Source organism: Nansenia antarctica (genome assembly GCF_963989245.1).
Source record: "Nansenia antarctica genome assembly, chromosome: 11".
Taxonomy (NCBI): domain Eukaryota; kingdom Metazoa; phylum Chordata; class Actinopteri; order Argentiniformes; family Microstomatidae; genus Nansenia; species Nansenia antarctica.
This window is the reverse complement of record NC_137681.1, coordinates 25,653,651-25,668,650: the sequence shown is the minus strand read 5'-3', so window position 1 is coordinate 25,668,650 and position 15,000 is coordinate 25,653,651. Positions and strand designations below refer to the sequence as shown.

Genomic DNA, 15,000 nt, shown 5'->3' with positions numbered 1-15,000 from the left:
CTACTACTACTACTACTACTACTACTACTACTACTACTACTACTACTACTACTACTAGTCCTCTGGTCCAAGTCCTGCCGGCGTGTCTTCATCGTAGAACTGACGGTCCCATGGGAGGCATTCGAAGGGAAGAGGCTGTGGTATGCCAACTTAGCAGTCGAAGCAGAGGGGCGGGGCTGGAACGTGAAGGTGTGGCCAGTGGAGGTGGGCTGCAGAGGCTTTGTAGCCAGCTCCACCACAAGGCTCCTGAGGGCAGTAGGGATCAGAGGACAGGCCCAACGGAAGGCAATCAGAGAACTGTCCACTGCAGCAGAACGGAGCAGTCACTGGCTGTGGCTGAAACGTAGGGACCCAACATGGGCTCCCAAATGACCACGTGGTGCCACCATGCGACACACACCCAGGCCTGATCAGCCTGTGGTGGGCCAACCTCGGCAGAGGGTGTCTTGTGATAACTGGCCGAAACACCCAATGAGGTCGGGGACCACAACTGAAGATGTGTCGTACTGGTGGCACCACGTGATCATTGCAAAATTCCACTCCACCCAAGAGGACATCTCCAACTCCACTCAATTGTTGTGCTGAATATTTAGGGATTTTAACAGCCAGTCCTATTAAGAATCCTGATGTCTGGAGTCAAAACCAGTGACCGCTGCGAAAGGGCAGCTGACAACCTGGGAAAGACCTGGTGACGGCCTGAAGAGACAGCTGACAGGAGGGAACAGACCCCAACGGGGCTGGCATGGGTTAGCTACCCGTGTTGGCAGGAGCCTTTCACTACACAGTGACTTGGTTCCACCCAACTATGGCTCCGAAAAATTCAAAAGGAAAAACACCCCTAGAGTCTGCGAGAGCGGGGGCGGAAGATGACTCATCGGCGGATCACACGGTAACAGACCCTGGAACGGAAATGACAATGAATCAAATGATCAGCACGGTAGTTGACGGAGTAACAACACTGGCAGGACACAAGCTACAAAGCTGCATCTGTGGCTGGAAAAAGATAACATCAGAGAAGGGTCTTAAGATCCACCAGGGCAGGAAAAAGTGCCTAAGAGAGCTTAGCGAGGTGCCTCGCATTGACCACTACTTCCTCAGAGGTAGGGCAAATCAGTCGAGTGAAGCCCAGTGGCAGGATATTCACCACAGTCCACAGGGTATCAGAACCCCAGACGAAGCTCAACCAAGCACAGATCCATCAACGGACATGAGTCCAGAGCCTATCCAGCTACAGACAGCAGTGGAGAGGAAGATGAATGGACGAAAGCCTCAAATCTTGTGGCCTAAAGCCTGCCAGAAAAAGGAGTGGGAAAACACAGACACAGACCTTGTCCATCTTCTAGAAGGTCTGAAAGGGGGCGTGGAAAGAAAACTGGACAAGATTGGAGAGATAATTTACAGCTATGGAGCAGAGAGATTTGGGGTGAAAAGTAAGAACCATGGGACACAGAAGGAACCATCAGCTCATCTCAAGTCCAGGAGACAACAAGAGATTGAAAGACTTGTGAAAGAAAGAAGGTGCCTGAGAAAACAGTGGAAGAAGGCCACAGAAGTGGAAAGGAAAGGACTTGAGGCACTACAGGCCGACATCAAGCAGCGTCTTGCAACACTGCGAAGAGCAGAATGCTTGAGAAAGCAACACAAGAAGAAAGAGTGAACGAGGACTGCCTTCTACAGAGATCCCTACAAGTTCGTCAAAGACCTCTTTGTCAAGGAGAAAACAGGGACCCTCAAAGTACCCATAAGGGAACTAGAGGAGCACCTGAGGAAGACCTACTCTGACAACCAGAGGCATGTGACAGCCAGCATTCCGGATGACATGCCACCAATCCAACCACCTGAGCACCAGATGGAAACAAGGCCCCCTACATGGAGCGAAGTTGAGAGCACAGTAAAACGGGCAAGAACAGCCTCAGCCCCTGGGCCCAACGGCGTTCCATACAGGCTATATAAGAACAGTCCAGGCGTCTTGAAGTACCTCTGGAAGCTAATGAAAGTGGCATGGGAAAAGGGAATCATACCAAAGGCATGGCGAAGGGCAGGAGGGATCCTGATTCCCAAAGAGAAGAATTCCTCAACCATCGACCAGTTCCGCCAGATCAGTCTACTGAATGTGGAAGGAAAGATTTTCTTCAGTGTTGTGGCCCAGAGGCTCTCAGTATTCTTGCAGAAGAACAACTTTGTCGACACCTCAGTGCAGAAGGCAGGGATAAGTGGATTCTCAGGATGCCTGGAACACACAAATGTCATCTGGCACCAGATACAAACGGCCAAGAAGGAGAAGAAAGACCTGCATGTGGTTTTCTTAGATCTTGCCAATGCCTTCGGGTCAGTGCCTCATGAGATTTTGTGGACAGCGTTCAACTTCTTCCAAGTCCCAGAGGGCATCACAAGGCTGGTCAAAGCCTACTTCCAGGACCTCCAGTTCTGTGTTACAGCACAAGCCAGTACAATTGCTTGGCAGCACCTCGAGATAGGCATAATGGCGGGCTGCACCATCTCTCCACTGGCTTTTACCATGGCAATGGAGCTCATTATTCGAGCATCCCGATGGGTTGTTGGAGGGGAACGGTTGAAGAGCGGGCTGCGTCTTCCTCCAATCAGGGCGTACATGGATGACATGATGACAATAACAACAACAAACGCATGCACCAAACGCCTGCTGGATAAACTCCAGGGAAACATCAAATGGGCACGAATAGAGATTAAACCCAGTAAGTCCCGCAGTATCTCCATTGTCAAAGGCAAGCTTGCCAATGAGAGGTTCCACGTCAACAACGAGCCAATACCAACAGTTCTGGAGAAGCCTATCAAAAGCCTTGGCCGCTGGTATAGCGCAGAACTCAAAGACTCGAAGCAGGTGGAACAACTCAAGCAGGATACAATCAGTGGCCTCAAGCAGATCAACAACACTGCTCTCCCTGGGAAGCTGAAGCTGTGGTGCTTTCAGTTTGGACTACTGCCCCGTCTCATGTGGCCAATTTCCATCTACGAGGTCACACTATCCCATGCCAACCGGCTGGAGAGACTGGTGAATGCACAAGTGAGGAAGTGGCTTGGACTGCCGAGAGGCCTTAGCAGCATAGGCCTGTATGGCAACGGAGCCCTCTCCCTACCAATCTCAAGCCTGGTGGAGGAGTACAAATGTGCCAAATCAAGGCTGGAAATGACTCTCACAGAATCCCGGGATCCATTCGTCAGAGGTGCTGCTCCAATCCTAGCAACGGGGAGGAAATGGAAGCCATCTGCAGCAGTTGCGGTGGCAAAGACCGCCCTCAGACACCGGGATATAGTGGGGCATGTCCAACATGGCAGAGGGGGCCTTGGCTTAGAAACAACAACACCCACATGGCAAAAGGCTACTCCAACCGAACGGCGGAAGATGGTGGTTGAGGAGGTGCGCCACCAGGAGGAAGCAGCCAGGTGCGCCAAGGCAGTCTCCCAAGCCCAGCAAGGCCGCTGGATGAAGTGGGAGAGCGTGGAGAGGAGGAAAATCACGTGGAACGAGCTGTGGAGCATGGAGTCTAATAGGCTAAGTTTCATCATCAGAGCCACATATGATGTCCTGCCCTCTCCTACCAACCTACATCTCTGGTATGGAGAGGACCCAGCCTGTCTCCAGTGTGCAGCCCCAGCAACCCTCAAACACATCTTGGTGGGTTGCAAGACCAGTCTAACTCAAGGAAGATACACCTGGCGCCACAACCAAGTGCTCAAGAGCTTGGCTGCCGAACTTGAGCACAAGAGGGTAACCACCAACGCCATGCCTCTAAATGCCCAGACTACCTTTCCACAGAAAACAACCTTCATCCGGGAAGGGGAGAAACAGCGGACCAAGCCATCACCTCCAGACTCAGGCCCACTGAACGCAGCCCGGGATTGGGAAATGTGGGTAGACCTCAGCCAGAGGCTCACCTTCCCACCCGAAATTGCAGTGACCAACCTGCGCCCAGACTAGTCCTCTGGTCCAAGTCCTGCCGGCGTGTCTTCATCGTAGAACTGACGGTCCCATGGGAGGAGGCCATCGATGAGGCATTCGAACGGAAGAGGCTGCGGTATGCCAACTTAGCAGTCGAAGCAGAAGGGCGGGGCTGGAACGTGAAGGTGTGGCCAGTGGAGGTGGGCTGCAGAGGCTTTGTAGCCAGCTCCACCACAAGGCTCCTGAGGGCAGTAGGGATCAGAGGACAGGCCCAACGGAAGGCAATCAGAGAACTGTCCACTGCAGCAGAACGGAGCAGTCACTGGCTGTGGCTGAAACGTAGGGACCCAACATGGGCTCCAAATGACCACGTGGTGCCACCATGCGACACACACCCAGGCCTGATCAGCCTGTGGTGGGCCAACCTCGGCAGAGGGTGTCTTGTGATAACTGGCCGAAACACCCAATGAGGTCGGGGACCACAACTGAAGATGTGTCGTACTGGTGGCACCACGTGATTATTGCAAAATTCCACTCCACCCAAGAGGACATCTCCAACTCCACTCAATTGTTGTGCTGAATATTTAGGGATTTTAACAACCAGTCCTATTAAGAATCCTACTACTATTACTATTACTATTACTATTACTACTACTACTACTACACTACTACGACTACGACTACTACTACTACTACTACTACTACTACTACTACTACTACTACTATTACTATTACTATTACTACTACTATTACTACTACTACTACTAGCTATTACTACTACTACTATTACTACTACTACTACTACTATACTACTACTACTACTACTACTACTACTACTACTACTACTACTACTATGACTACTACTACTATTACTACTACACTACTACTACCACTACTACTACTACTACTACTACTACTACTACTACTACTATACTACTACTACTACTACTACTACTACTACTACTACTATGACTACTACTGCTATTACTACTACACTACTACTACTACTACTGCTACTATTACTACTACACTACCACTACTACTACTACTATTACTATTACTACTACTACTACTACTAATAATAATAATAATAATAATAATTATTATTATTATTATTTCCAGTGGAGAAGCGTGGGGGGGGTAGTGGGGATGAGGAGGTCTTTTGGAGGGACAGGTATGATGAATCGTAGCCTGACAGACTCTGAGAGCTGCACAATCTGTCATCTTCAACTACGCCTTTCTGCCTTACAAACGCCTACAGAAAAGATTTAGTGCAAAGGAATGACATTGGGGGGGAGCTGACTTTCAGGGGCCTGTCCAATAGATTGTTATCCTGATGAGATGAGAGGGTTCGAGAGGAAAATTGCGTTCTGGGTAATGTTGCTAAATGGACGCCCGGCTAAAGCGATGATGATAATGACGATGGTGGATGATAACGATGATGATGATGATGACGACAGGGACAACAGCAACAACGACAGCGATGATGAAGATGAAGCCGCCGATAATGATGATGAGGAGGATGAGGAGGAGGCAGCCAGCCAAGGCTAGGCTAAGCGCGGCTAGGCGCTAGGCAGGTCTAGCAACTTAAATTAATCACTTGCGGCACTGCCTTCAAATCAGACCAGGCAGCCACACTGATGCCCTAGATTTACCCTTGGAGAGAGGAGAGGAGGGGAGGGGAGGAGAGAGAGGGGGAGGGGAGGGGAGGGGAGGAGGAGAGGAGGGGAGGAGAGGAGGGGAGGAGAGGAGGGGAGAGGAGAGGAGGGGAGGGGAGGAGGGGAGGAGAGGAGGGGAGAGGAGAGGAGGGGAGGAGAGGAGGGGAGGAGAGGAGGGGAGGGGAGGAGGAGAGGAGGGGAGGAGAGGAGGGGAGGAGAGGAGGGAGAGGAGAGGAGAGGAGAAGGGGAGGGGAGGGGAGGGGGAGAAGAGGAGAGGAGAGGAGGGGAGAGGAGAGGAGGGGAGGGGAGGAGGGGAGGAGATGAGGTGAGAGGGGAGGGGAGGAGGGGAGGAGGGGAGGAGGGGAGGGGAGGAGGGGAGGAGGAGGGGACGAGGGGAGGAGATGAGGGGAGAGGAGAGGAGAGGAGAGGAGGGGAGAGGAGGGGAGGGGAGGGGAGGGGAGGGGAGGGGAGAGGAGAGGAGAAGAGGGGAGGAGATGAGGGGAGAGGGGAGAGGAGAGGAGAGGAGAGGAGAGGGGAGGGGAGGGGAGGGGAGGGGAGGGGGGGGGAGAGGAGAGGAGCAGGAGAGAGGAGAGGAGAGGAGAGGAGAGGAGAGGAGAGGAGAGGAGAGGAGAGGAGAGGAGAGGGCTATAGATTACATAGGACAGAGCGCTGTAATGAGGTGGCAGATGTGGTGGCTGGTGGTTGCATCATGGGAGACCTCGGGAGGGATGGAGCTCTTTAAAACGTTTTATCATACCTGTCTCTTTACCCTACTGGACCTTCACACACACACACACACACACACACACACACACCACACACCCAACACACACACACACACCCCCAACACACACACACACACACACGCGCACACACACACACACACACACACACACACACACACACATACACACATACACACACACACACACACACACACACACTCACACGCATACACGCAGACACACAAACACTCACACGCATACATGCAGACACACACACTCACACGCATACACACACACACACACACGCCACACACACACACACACACACACACACACACACACACACATACACACATACACACACACACACACACACACACACTCACACACACACACACACACACACACACACTCACACGCATACACGCAGACACACAAACACTCACACGCATACATGCAGACACACACACTCACACGCATACACACACACACACACACGCACGCACACACACACACACACCCACACACACACACACACACACACACACATATATTATGTTGGTCTTTACTTACTTGGCCATGCAGGTCTGTGTTCAGCAGCATCAGAGCGCAGGTCAGAGTGTGAACCCCGTCTGACAGGGACACAAACACACAGCTGATCAACTGTTTACTGTTTATTCACTTCATCATTTCCCCTCCCCTCCTCTCCTCTACTTCCCTGTCCCCTCCTCTCCTCCCTTCTCCTCTCCTCCTCTCCCCACCTCTCCTCTCCCCTTCCCTCCTCTCCCCTCCCCTTCCCTCCTCTCCCCACCTCTCCTCTCCCCTCCTCTCCTCTACTTCCCTGTCCCCTCCTCTCCTCCCTTCTCCTCTCCTCCTCTCCCCACCTCTCCTCTCCCCTCCCCTTCCTCCTCTCCCCACCTCTCCTCTCCCCTCCCCTCCCCTTCCCTCCTCTCCCCTCCTCTCCTCTACTTCCCTGTCCCCTCCTCTCCTCCCTTCTCCTCTCCTCCTCTCCCCACCTCTCCTCTCCCCTCCCCTCCCTTCCCCTTCCCTCCTCTCCCCTCCTCTCCTCTACTTCCCTGTCCCCTTATCTCCTCGCTTCTCCTCTCCTCCTCTCCCCACCTCTCCTCTCCCCTCCCCTCCCTTCCCCTTCCCTCCTCTCCCCTCCTCTCCTCTACTTCCCTGTCCCCTCCTCTCCCCCCTTCTCCTCTCCTCCTCTCCCCACCTCTCCTCTCCCCTCCCCTCCCCTCCTCCAATACTGTTGCATAACATTGTAATACATGACCATGTGCATGTGATAGATGTAGAAGGTGTGTGTGTAACATTGCAGTGGCAGTGCTGTCCTCTCTTACCCTCTGAGTGGATGAGTTTGGGGTTGCAGTGCAGGTACCTCCTGGAGAAATGGGACAAGACCCGCTCTCTCTCCTGAGTCTCTCCCATCAGAGCAAACTCCCTGAGGAAGGATCTGGAACACACACACACACACACACACACACACACACGCACACACACACACACACACACAACACACACACACACACACACACACAGGCACGCACACACACACACACACACACACACACACACACACACACACACACAGAGCCATACAGAGACACACCACTTCATTACGGTTAACTGACAGGCCCATGGTGGACATTAGTATGGCGGTATTCCCTCATCTGACCACTAGAGGGCAGCATTACCTTCTACTACAGCAGTGAGGTTGTCAAGAGAATGCACATGGAATGGTTTGTAAGGGTACTTTCACATAATATGTGACAGCAGCATTTGGAGTTCGTTTGAAGTATTCACATATGAATGAACACTTTGGTGAACAGCTGGAAGGGACCAAGTATGAAAATAACCTGATTAACCCTTTAAACAAACCATTCAATATGAGCTGGGATATTAACAGATGGGTTATTAACAGATGGGTTATTAACAGATGGGTTATTAACAGATGGAACCTTTTTATGAAAGTCCATCCCTAGGACTCACCTCAGAGCCTGGTCCACTGTCAGGCCCGCGAAGTTAAAGAAGTGCAGGTACTCTTCTGTGACCATACGACTGAAGTCATTACTGGAGAGAGAGAGTGAGAGAGAGAGAGAGAGAGAGAGAGAGAGAGAGGAAAAGAGATGTTTATATAGCACATTTAGTACATAAATGTAACGCATGAAGAAGAGAAGAGAAGATCAATAGAGCGAAAGAGAAACACAAAGACAGACAGAGAGAACAAGAGAGAGAGAAAAACAGAACAAGAGAGTAAGAGAGAACAATAGAGCAAGAAAAAGACAAAGAAAGAGAGAGAGAGAGACAAATAAAGAGAGAGAGAGAGAGAGAGAGAGAGAGAGAGAGAGAGAGAGAGAGAGAGAGGAAGAGAGAGAGAGAGAGAGAGAGAGAGAGAGGAACACAAAACACAACAGTACAACTATGCCAATCAGCCGTTGGCCTTCGCAAACACCATTCAGTCTGTCGGCCAGCCAGCGTGTGAGGCGAACTCTGGGCCAGAAAACTGTGATTCCCAGGGTGCATCTGTCAGAACCAGGAAGACCTTTAATCCCATATTCTTTTTCATCTGTGCCAGCTAACAGACTGACAGGCTGACAGGCACACACACACACACACACACACACACACACACACACACACACACATGCAGGCTGGTCCAGAACACAGCCGAGGAGAGAAATGGCAACAGAGAGGGCATAATAACGACAACAGAAACTATTAGGCTGAAACGTGAAGAGAATGATGGTAGTGACACAGTAGTGGATGTCCAGAGAAGGGCCGCTCGCCATTAGAGAGAGACACTGGCTGACAGAAGTGTGTTGGATTATATCCCCATGGGAAAGATAAAGTTCTGTGCTGTTATGTTCTGTTCTGTCCTGTGCTGTTCTGTTCTGTTCTGTGCTATGTTGTATTGAGTATTGGGTGTTCTATTCTATACCCTTGTTGTCAACAACATTAGTGAAGAAGGAAAATGGGTTCAAATAAACGGCCATTTTGAGTAACTGATAGAGAAAGAGGAGGCTCTCAGAGGAGATAGAGGAGATAGAGGAGATAGAGGAGATAGAGGAGATAGATAGAGGAGATAGAAGAGGTAGAGGAGAGGAGAGGGAGAGGAGGAGAGAGGAGAGGAGAGGAGAGGAGGAGAGGAGGAGAGGAGAGATAGTCTCTCAGAGTCTCTGTTCTCACTTCTTGCTGAGGTGGCGCGCCACGTCTGACTTCCTGAACCCGTCCCGCTTGTAGAGGCGCTTGGCCAACCGCACGGGCGGCGTCCAGGTCGGCACGGTTACCGTTGGTCAGGGTGTCCGCTGCTCCCACTGGCTAGGGCCCAGACGCTCGCTCAGGTCCTGGTCCAGCTCCGAGTCCGTGGCCAGGCGGGCCTTCTCCCTGGGGGTGAGAGGGGAGAAGAGAGGGTGAGGGAGGCGGAGGGGAGGGAGAGGGAGGGGGAGGGAGGGGGGGGGGGGGGAGAGGAGGAGGGGTGGAGGACAAATAGAGAGAGAGGAAATGATGAGTGAAAACATAATAACCCAAGAATTTGTTCTTTCTAGTTTGTTGCAGAATAATCCTAGAATCTTCTTAGGGGTTTGTGCTGGTCCTGCACTAAATCAAACTAAATCAGGACCCCTCCCTCTCCCTCCCTCCCCCTCTGCCCCCCTCCTCTCCTCTCCTCTCCTAGATTAGATTAGATTCACTTTATTGTCATTACATAGTACAAGACAATGCAACAATGCTCCTCTATCTCCTCTATCTGTCTCCTCTACCTCCTCTATCTATCTCCTCTATCTATCTCCTCTATCTGTCTCCCCCTCTCCCCTCTCCCTCCCCCTCCCTCAATGTAAAGTCTCCATTGAAGATGTTTTTTAGTCTGGGACTAGGTTCAAGCCTTGTCTGTGAAACCAGCCCTCAGTGTTAGAATACTGTAGGCTTCCTGCCACGGAAACACTTCGTTTTTATTTGGCAGAAGGGATGTAGCCTACACAGCCTAGGGTTTAAACAATTAAAAAGAAAAATTGTTCCAACATTTTTAAGCGCACACATAAGGTATTACATAATAGCATGAAACACAGTGACTCTAACTGCCTTTTTAAATCTCTCTTTTCCTCATTCTCTTGTTCTCTCTATTGCCCACTCATTAGAGCCCCTCTAAAGCAGTCAAGGGTTCCCAAGTACAGAACTTCTCATAGCTGGATTAGACCATGAGAATGACTTAAGCATGTTACGTCGCCTCAGAACCGACCCAGAACTGCTCACAGTCTGAGTACGGAGTGATTAATCCAGACCGTGACATTCTACAAGGATCATTTCAAAGGAAAGAGAGAGGACTTTACTGCACGAGGAAGTGAAGGCTTTAGGCTCAGGAAAAGTATCCAGGATATGACCGAATATGACAGAAACTAAAGAAAACCATGAAAAAATAAAAAAGATGTTTGTGGTGCTGGTGGAAAGCCAGTGGGAAGTACAGAAAGACTGTGTAAGGTAGGGAGATGAAAGGGATTTGGAAAGTTAGATAAGAATGTACAGATAAAAAGACTAGTTGATCTTTACCTTTTCTTTTTACTGTTTTCCCCTGCTTTTATATTCATTCTATGCATGTACTGTATATGTTTTTATATATGTTTTTATATTCACTTTATGTTCTTATTCCTGTTGTAAAGCACTTTGAGCTGCATTTCTTGTATGAAAGGTGCTATATCAATAACGCTTTACTTACTTACTTACTTACTTACTTACTATGATCAAACAGCAGGAATCTGTGTTCTCTGAGACCAACAGAAATCCTGACATAAACAAGAACACTTCTTAGACACACAGAGCACTAAGATCTCTCTGGAGAACAAGACATGAAAGCCAAGGCAAACACAACTCCCATGGATTTCCTTATCAATGAGTCACCACACAAACCCCAGCAGAACAAACAGGCCTTCCATTATCTACCAGGCTAAGCTAACAGGCCAAACGAACCTCACAGCAACAGACCACCAGACACCTTTGTTTGACTTTTGGTTGCAACAGGAGAGAGAGGAGAACTGATACTATATGTATACATTATACATAATAGTTATTTTCTGTTTAGGTCTGTAGTTGCTATGGCTACATCTGATCTGGCGAAAAGGTCCGCATGCCAGCAATTCTCAAGTCGCGAAGGTTTTTCTTTCATATTACAAAAGCAGTTAGATGTTCTGCAGTGATGATATGCAGTTAGATGTTCATAGCGAAGTTCTTTCTTAGCTGCTAGCTAGCTACCAACGCGATGGTAGCAAACGTGTCTGTTTTGATTCAGAGCGATTTTTTCCGGTATTTGGTTTGAGGTGTACCAACATTCAAATAAGCATATCTTCTTCGACTATAATAATCATAATCATTCGTCTTCAGATTTCAATGTATGACACATCATTTGAAAGTTTACAATCGGCACTTTGATAAACTAAAAAATAACTTTTTCACCAGACCCTGTCGCATATGTACATAGTATCTATGACTCTGTATGTAACTACTTAAGTCTGAGAGAGGAGGAGGAGGAGGAGGAGGAAGAGGAGGAGGACAGGAGGAGGGAGGAGGAAGAGGAGGAGGAGAGGAGGAGGGAGGAGGAAGAGGAGGAGGAGAGGAGGAGGAGGAGGAAGAGGAGGAGGAGGAGAGGAGGAGAAGGAGGAGGACAGGAGGAGGGAGGAGGTGGAGGAGGAAGAGGAGGAGGAGGAGGAGGAGGAGAGACGGGGAGGGGGAGCTTACCGGCACCGTGGGCGCTGAGCGGGCGCATACCTCTCCTCGCCGACGACGGCCGAGCCGTAACCGTGGCAACAGAACACAGCTTGGCCAGCTTTTCCCGCCCTACCTGGCCCCTCCCTGCCAGAATACCTCAGACTGGCCACTCGACGGACTCCCCCCCCCCCTGGCCTGGTCCCACGACCCGACCGCATCACCCCCCCGCCCCCGCCGCCTCCCCCTCTCCCTCTCCACAGCACCTCTCTGTGTCCTGCAGGCGGTGTCTCCACCAAGCTACAGTGAGCTAGCTCAGGACATCACCTGGCCCTGCCCCCTTCAGCCTGTAGGGGGCGCCACGCCTCTCACTGTCCTTTCCAACTGTTGTTGTTCACAGACGTCCAGGGAGTCTATTTACCGGTACTTTGACTTCAGATTTACTTTTTTCTTTCCTTTCTCACTCTTTCCAACACTCTGTCTTGACAGCAAGTTTCCCAGGAAAGCAGTGCCTTCCTCCCCCTCTCTCTCTTCTCTCTCTTCTCTCTCTTCTCTCTCTCTCTCTCTCTCTCTGTTTGGTATAGTTTCTGTTCCTCTCTTCACTCCTCCCTCTCTCTCTCACCCCCCTCCCTCTCTCTCTCACCCCCCTCCTTCTCTCTCTCACCCCCCTCTTCTCTCTCTCACCCCCCCCCTCTCTCTCTCACCCCCCTCCTTCTCTCTCTCACCCCCTCCTTCTCTCTCTCACCCCCCTCCTTCTCTCTCTCTCACCCCCCTCCTTCTCTCTCTCACCCCCCTCCTTCTCTCTCACCCGCCTCTCTCTCTCACCCCCCTCCCTCTCTCTCTCACCCCCCTCCTCTCTCATCCCCCCCTCTCTCTCTCACCCCCCTCCTTCTCCCCCCCCTCCCTTTCTCTCTCACCCCCCTCATTCTCACCCCCCTCCCTCTCTCTCTCTCTCCCCACCCTCTCTCTCTCTCTCTCTCTCACTCCCCTCCCTCTCTGTGTAAACCTCAGCTCTGTCCGCTTGCGACCTTGGGTTCTCGTAAGCACGGCACGAAACTTGGCTGCCTTTCTCTCAAAATCTCCCCCCCCCTCTCTCTCTCTCTCTCTTCCACCTCTCTTCTCTCTCCCAATCTCCAATTACTCACAGTCAGTAGGTACCCAGTCCCTCTGGGTGAGGTGTACATGCTGTCTTCCTTGTCTCTGAATGAAGACACGACCACACACAGACCAAACAAAGGGACCGGGTGCCAGGGAACTCTCTCTGGTGGCGGTCCCTAGGTGCGTGCTCCATATTGTTTCCCCGGCACAACAACAATGACTTTGACTCTGGCTCCTCCACAGGGAAAGGAAAACAACCAAAAGCTTTCAGGTGCGTCCTAATTCTCTACCCTTTCACCTGAAGTGTCCACGTCTGCACTCTGGACTCACACAGACTAAAACAACCTACAGTATATGTGACACAGTGTGATCATGACCCAGTGGGATCATATGTGACCCAGTGGGATCATATGTGACACAGTGTGATCATATGTGACACAGTCTGATCATTTGGTCCGCATGTCGGCAACCAATCAAAATGTTTCGGACTTTTCTTTTGAAACACGGAACTATGTTTCAACGTTGTTGAGAATCACAACACAAACTCGCTAGTCAAGCCAAAATACTGCAACAACGCAATGGATTGGGTGAGTAATCCCCACTGCTACCTAGTTAACTAGAACACTACTTTACATTGTTAGCAGGCTCACAAAACAAGCTGTGTTAGTTGACTAGCGATGTGTCGTTGATTTTCAACAACGCGGAAATGTATTCACATTTTAGAAAGTCCGATCATTACATCGGATCCCGACATGAGGACCAAAACATTCGAACGTGTCACAAATACTAAGGGGCTTTTACACACACGTTTTTAACTTACTATAACTTTTACAGGACAGTACAACCATGTGAGAGACCACAAGAGACCCCCTTCAAAGAGGAAGGGTAGGTAATTGGGACAAGGTCACAGGGAGGGAGGGAGCATTAGCGGACCATTGTGGGAGTCTGTTTACAGCACGCATTTCCTCCGTGCCCAGGCTACAGTCTAATTAAGCGTCCGTCACAAAGCTGCTCACAGCGCCATGAGGGAATTCCTAGTGTCAGCCTCCATCTCAACGGTCCATCACCACATAATTGGACGCCCCCCCCCCCCCCCCTCTTTCCGTCCGAATGGGCCGTCCAACACCAACACAATAGGCCACTGTCTTTCGGCACAGACCATCTCAAAATGGTGGTGTAAAGAGGGTGGGGGGGAAGGAATTCCAAATGTTATCAAAAGTCTGGGACAAGCTTTCAGAAATATGTCAGTTGTTGCCTTGTTCTTGAATTCCTCTCCTCCAGGACTAGAATGAAGGGAGGGGGGGGGGGGGTGAAGGGGGGAGAGGGGAAGGGGGGGGTTCATGAAACTTTGATAACACTCCTAGCACAAGGTCAACTCAGCCAATACAAGACAGCACGTCTTGTTTAACCCCATCCAAGCTTTATTTCACCATAAGTTACTGTTTTTTGTCCCCCCCAAAAATGTTATAATTAAGCGTTTTAGGGATTTTAGGCTGGTTGATTACGTTTCCTGTTTCTGTGTCACTGTGTCTCCCAGGCTTGTTCCTCCTGGTCTCCTGTTGCTGCTGCTAACATAACAATCCTGCTTCTGTTTCCCCGGCGACAGCTGGACGGCCGACACGAAGCAGGATGGCGTCCTGAATCACGATACGTTTAACCGACACATGACACACGGAAGACCAACCGACCGACCGAGGCGATGTGGGTCACGTGATCAGCATGTGTCGCGCTCTGCGCTCGACTACTGCGCTAAAATCTAACCCTGTAGCTGTTAGGAGACCTATCAACAAGCAGAGAGAGCGTTTCACCGTCCCGCTCACCCGTAACCTGGCCCTCTAGCACCACCTAGTGGTGTACTCCACAAGGTGACAGTGCAGACTTTGTCCCAGACACGGTGGCA

At 50.7% G+C, this 15,000-nt stretch overlaps 1 pseudogene across 1 annotated transcript in view; it reads right to left on the bottom strand.

Annotated features, from left to right (window-relative positions):
* LOC308168041 (PH and SEC7 domain-containing protein 1-like) overlaps nucleotides 1–15,000 on the bottom strand; it is a 61,678-nt pseudogene that overhangs the window by 38,865 nt on the left and 7,813 nt on the right. Inside the window, exons 5-10 of the transcript in view lie at nucleotides 14,606–14,737; nucleotides 13,148–13,202; nucleotides 9,498–9,629; nucleotides 8,301–8,381; nucleotides 7,652–7,764; nucleotides 6,876–6,934 (exon numbers count right to left, since the gene is read on the bottom strand). The product of the transcript in view is annotated as a PH and SEC7 domain-containing protein 1-like (transcript). The remainder of the gene's footprint in view (nucleotides 1–6,875; nucleotides 6,935–7,651; nucleotides 7,765–8,300; nucleotides 8,382–9,497; nucleotides 9,630–13,147; nucleotides 13,203–14,605; nucleotides 14,738–15,000) is intronic.